The sequence below is a fragment of the Megalobrama amblycephala genome, linkage group LG17 (assembly GCF_018812025.1).
Source record: "Megalobrama amblycephala isolate DHTTF-2021 linkage group LG17, ASM1881202v1, whole genome shotgun sequence".
In the NCBI taxonomy this organism is placed as follows: domain Eukaryota; kingdom Metazoa; phylum Chordata; class Actinopteri; order Cypriniformes; family Xenocyprididae; genus Megalobrama; species Megalobrama amblycephala.
This window is the reverse complement of record NC_063060.1, coordinates 16,081,112-16,087,174: the sequence shown is the minus strand read 5'-3', so window position 1 is coordinate 16,087,174 and position 6,063 is coordinate 16,081,112. Positions and strand designations below refer to the sequence as shown.

Genomic DNA, 6,063 nt, shown 5'->3' with positions numbered 1-6,063 from the left:
AGCTACTGTCAGATACAATACATTTGGCTGCATCATCTTTCAACAAATGTTTCGGACCCACTTTATATTAAGTGGCCTTAACTACTATGTACTTACATTTAAATTAATCATTTGATACAATGATTATACACCTCAATAGCTGAAAATGTGTTTTGCAATTCAATATTAACCCAATAAGTACATTGTACTTATTTTTTTATGTAAGTACATAGTAGTTAAGGCCACTTAATATAAAGTGGGACCAATGTTTCTTACTCTCCATTACACTGTACCTTGTTTACTCAACAATGCTGTCAAATGCTATGAAGAAACATACAGATTCAATCCAAGATGCCATTAAAAATAAACCATCCACTTGGTCCTTACACTCTTAGCCCGGATTTTATATTTACTTAAACTATATAATTACAATATACTTAAAATATTTAAGTTTGATTGCATTACTTATAAAATATAAGTATATTCTACTAAATTGTGGATGTAATTTGAATGTGTTAATAAATTTAAGTTAAATGCACTTAAATTATTAAGTTTTTCTCCTGACCACGCCTCTTACACATTGGTTTACGGCAGGTAATGACGCCATTTTGTCGTGGTGTGTGTGAATTCAAGGAGCTGTTGATGAGAAGTTGGAACATTTGTTTTCGCAAGTTCTGCAGACATTTTTTTCCAAACATTTGCCTTTTTATCGTTTCCCCCCTGAGAGACTGTTTGTGAGCAGTGAAAATCGTTTGTTAAAGTTTAAACAACGGAAATGTTTTCTCCGGTTAGCTAGTGTTGTCTCTCGCGTGCGGTGGATCACCGTGCATGAACCCCTGATCGGCGAGTTCGACGCGCGTTATTTCGTCGTTTGTTTCTTTTTCACACGAGGAGCTGTTGTTGGGCGTGTAAACTTAGTTTGAACCTCTGGCTGTCGGCGAACACCGCGGCCGCGCCCGCACCCGCACTCCCAGCAGAGGAGGGAGGATGAAGCACGAAAATGGTGAGTGCAATAATTTAACGACCGTGTTTTATTTCGACACGGTTATTGATTGAAAGATTAAGTTAAAGTTAATTAACGAGTTGAAAACAAAAACAGATGGATATACTGTTTTATCTAGGTTCATAGCTTTCTTAACATCTTGTTTTGTGTTGCAGGTCAAGAAGAGATGCTTTGGATTAGAAGTGTAAGTATTGCCCTTATAACTGTGAAAAAGCTCAGCTATTTAAACATTATAGGCTCAAACAATGAAGTTATACAAGAACAGAACAATTTCCTTGTTTACATCTGGAACATATACATGTACATTTATATCACTCGTTATGCACAATATGTACACTTATACAGCCTTCACCAAAAACTCCATATCAGCTGTGTGTCATGTGGGTTTACTGAGACCTGTTCTTTGGCTGATTATTTTATTAATCTGCATACTGCACAGTGCACAATTACATGTAAACCATAAAATCAGGTGCCATAATCAAGACTTTAACTTCAATGTTTGCTCCTCACAGAAAAGTTGTCAACGACGAGCCTGACATCAGCCTGATGGTACTTCAATGGCCAGCTCTTTCTACAGTAAACCAGGTATGTATTGATGCATGGAGTATATGACAATACCATTATCTGATGCATTATTATATGATAATGTCTTTGTCGATCTTTGTCTTCCTCTACTAGGTTGCAGCTGACAAGGACTCATACAGGCAAACTTCAGTGAGAATCCTCTGTGTTGATCTATAAAGTGCTCAGCTAAACCCATCATGAGTGAAGATCGTCTTGGAAGGATGTTTGGTGATGGATGAACCGACCAACCTCAGGACTTCTGTGTCCTTTTTTCTGACTGATTTATGCCCTGCAACTGGACTACCCTAACTGTATGAAAAATACTTTATATTTTATTCAGCAGGTAATGCTCATCCTAGGAAAATGTGAGCTGGCACCTAAAATGGAATACTGCCACTATTGTGAACTCAGGAGTGTAAACAAACCATATAGTTTTGATGCAGTTTGTTGTGATTCTGAGATAGACTATTTATGTGCTTAACAATAAGCTGATTTGTTAAAATTATTTTTTTCATGTTTTATAAGGAAATGTTTTCAGGACATAAAATGTTGTTGTATTTGGAATTGAATTAAAATAAAACATAAAATTGAATTAATGTACCTTTTATTTGCTTTTTTTCTTAATTTTGTAGTAAAATAGAAGTTGCTATAAATTAACTTGTACATTGAACTTAACTATACTATGTGTAATAACTACAAAGTAATTAATATTACAAAACATTTTAAGTTAAATGAACTTGAATTTTTAAGTTCACATTACTTAATCATTACTTAATTTTTTTAGGGCAACCAGTTTCCTCAAATTTTTTAAGTAAATTCAACTTATCCGGGCTAACAGTGTATGCTGGGGTCCTTTTGAATGCTGTACAGATGCTAACATGCTGTTTAAATTTGACACTTTTAAAGAAAAAATGTTCCATTAGTCTTCCACTTATCCTGTTGCCATGTGGAGTACATCAGAAATTAAATGGGCATTTGTATACCTTAACCAGTGTAGACAGTGTCATTGTATTATAATGGCTTCTGTTTGGTTTTGATGGGAACCAATGCTCACGTCCTGTGTAGACAAGTGTCAACCATTCTAAGTGAGTGTAAAAAGTGATGTTGTAATTGTAATCGAAAGTAACACTGTCACTGTTTTTTCATGTTTAATATTGTAGCTGGTAGATTTAAAGCAGTCAATTGTATAAAGTGCTATATAAATATGACTTGACAAATTGTACCCCTATCATATAGCCGCTCTTGTTTGTATTGAACCTGGAGAAAATTCTCCATGGATAGCCACCACAAAGTGTGTAGATTTGCTCTCAGGTCCATGACATTAACTGAATTTCGTTATGATTGTTTGAAGGTTCATCCTCCCAAGCCTCTCTAATGATGTCAAACACCCCCCGAGGCTGACGTCCATAGAGAAGCTTGAATGGGGGAAAACCCTGTGGAGGCTTGCGGGACCTCCCGCATGGCAAATAATAGGAGTTCTAGCTATCTGACCCAATTTTTGGCATCCTCCTGTATGACGTTACGAATCATGGATTTCAATGTGCGATTAAATTATTCCACCAGGCCGTCCATTTGTGGGTGATAGATGCTGGTATTAAATTGATTTAATGCCCAATAATTCATAAAAGTTTGCATTCATGACATAAACGTTGTGCCCTGATCAGTGAGAATTCCCACTTACACTTATTTGAAACAGCACCTCTGCCACAATTTTAGCCGAAATGGTGTGGAGAGTGACTGCTTCAGGATATCGTGTTGCATTATCCACTAGGACTAATGCAAAATGATGCCCTTGTGCCGATCATTCTAATGGCCCGACGAGGTTCATGTCAATTCTTATGAACTTCGATTAGAGGTAATGGCTGGAATGGCACTTTTGAAGTGGCTGGTGGATTCACCAGCTGACATTCAAGACAAGATGCACACAATCTGCATACACTCTCATGAATGCCCAGCCAAAAGAATCGGGCCATGAGACGAATAATTGTTTTATTTTCCCCTAAGTGCCCTGCCATTGGCATACAATGAGCCACATGAAAAAGCATTTCCCTGTGGCTCTTTGGCACTAATAACTGGGTTGTATCCTCTTTTGACCGAGTGTCTTGGGTCACTCGATACAACCAATCTTTTATAATGGCAAAGTAAGGGTAGGAGAGCAGTTGATCAGGCTCTCTGTTGATGGACTCTTTCAAACGCATTTTTAAGTATGTCATCCTGGGACTATTCCAGGGGAAAGTCATCTAGCAAGATTTAGCACTGCCCTTGCCATACATGTATGTTCCCCTGAATTAGTCCCATATTCTCGAAGAATGTCCCCAACTAAGCAAGCCAGAGGCGACATCGGCAAGGAACCACAGCTGCCCCAAAAGGCCTCACCCAGCATCAGATTCAAAAACATTCTAGTCACTGGCCATCAGAGGCTTTTAAGATCTATATCCAATCCAATCGCTTCCATGTTAAAGAAGCACAATGAACCCTTACCAGCCAAATTCTTCAGCTTGTTCTCTCGCTCAATCGTACAAGGTCACCATATCCTCCTCAATTAACATAATCAATTCAGTAAAATAGTGAAAATATTGGTAACGCTTTAGATTACAGCCCGGAAAGTACTGTGTAACAACCAGGAAAATAATAATTACTTATACTGTAAGTATTTTAGAACTAAGGGGTACTTATACTAGGGAAAATATACTCTTGTTCCATAGTTACAGGGTAAGTATGACATCTGCGAGTTGTAAATTAAAGTAGTGCTTGTTACCCTCTTGTTTCATGTAGTTACAGGGTAAGTACAATAAAAAACACACTGTCTGATATCACTGACAAACCTTTATTTGAAAAACAACTTAATTCAAAACTGGTTTACAACACTTCTTATTCACTTATTCATTTTTAAAATCAACTTTTCATTTCAAATCATAAAGTCTTCACAGAGAGTAGCATGTTTTGTCCTTTTTTTCTCTCTTTCTTGGCTTGCTCCTCCTCTTGTTCCTCTTCTTCTTTTTCACTCTTTCCACTGATGAATCTTAAGAAGGAATCCCGTGTCTTTTGCCATTCTGTATGAAAAGAAAATACAGTACACCCAGAAATGTTCTCATGGTTTACTCATCTTTTCGCTTCCAACCAACTTTCACCAGCATGTGCATGAGAGTCGACTTTCTGTTTGACGAAGCACATTTAATGAGCAATGTAAAGCTTCAAGCTTTCATGGCGTTCTTGCGGGAGTTTCATGGGAATCTCGCGTGTGAACTGGCATCTCTGTTTTTCTGTCTTGTCTGTTTCTCATTATTATTATCTGTTATTCTGTGTATTTTGTTTTGAGTAGTAATTTAAAAAAAAAAAAGGCATCCACATGACTTTTCGCATGAGTTTATCGGCATGCTTACGTCACGCCTCAAGTTATGTCAAGCATGAACTCTCAACCCTCTCATGCATGCGCAGGTGACGCAGGTCGGAAGCATTAGTCTACAGTTTAAAAATGTAAAATATTTATAAATTCTTACAAACACTTATCGTTTCACTTCAGAAGACATTGATTCATCCATTGGGGTCGTATGGATTACTGTCATTATTACTGTATGTGCTGTTTGCTTTGACTTTTAGGAACACATGAGCTTGCATAATAAAGCATTCCCAAAGATTATTTATTATCCTAAAAACCTTTGTTTGTCTGAAGAAGGAAAGTCATATACATCTCGGATAGCATGAGGGTAAAAGATGAGTAAATGGTGAGGACATTTCTGAGTGTACTCTATTTTCTGTTAATACATACAGAATTTAAAGAATGAAAAAGTAGAAGAGGAACAGGAGGAGGAAGCCAAACAAGAGAAACAAATAAGAAGTGTTGTAAATCTGTTTTGAAATAAGTTGTTTTTCAAATAAAGGTTTCCAAGTGATATCAGATTGTGTATACGTTTTTATTGTACTTACCCCGTAACTACATGGAACAAGAGTATATTTCCCCAGTATTAAAAAAAATGCATTATTGTAGTTTTGCCTTGAAACAACTCAATCAGTGTACTTTTGCAATAAAAAGAAAATACTGTGTAAACGCACTGATATGTAGCCTACTCCGTAAGTTTTTAAAAACCCTTTATATATTTGTACACTATTATTACAAAAAGGCGTGCAGTGTATGTTCTCGCTAAATTGCTTCCAAACGTAAGATTGTTGTCTATCATAATAGTACAAGTACAAGTACCCTTTAGTTCTAAAATACTTACAGTATAAATAATTTGTTATTTTCCTGGTTGTTACCCCTTTATACCCCAGACTTTACATATTGTTCCCCTATACTTACACGTACTTACTTTATAGGTACACTATAATTACCCAAAGTTACACTGTAAATACATTGTAATTACACAGTACTTTCTGGGCTGTAATCTAAAGCGTTACCCAAATATTCTACCTCACTGCTGCAGCAGTCTTCCCACCCGCTCCCACAGGAGCCCACTCCGTTCTTACACTGCAGTAGCAGTGTTGTCTCCTCCACTCCCACAGGAGCTTGCCGTGAACTT

At 37.0% G+C, this 6,063-nt stretch overlaps 1 long non-coding RNA gene across 2 annotated transcripts; it reads left to right on the top strand.

Moving 5' to 3' along the window:
• Window positions 1–422: 422 nt before the first annotated feature.
• On the top strand, window positions 423–2,353 carry LOC125250956. Of its 2 annotated transcripts, XR_007180902.1 has the most exons (4): window positions 423–982; window positions 1,138–1,166; window positions 1,495–1,567; window positions 1,661–2,353. It is a non-coding gene; the product is annotated as an uncharacterized LOC125250956 (long non-coding RNA). The 2 variants fall into 2 exon arrangements; XR_007180901.1 differs by lacking the exon at window positions 423–982 and having other exon boundaries at window positions 989–1,166.
• Window positions 2,354–6,063: the final 3,710 nt, after the last annotated feature.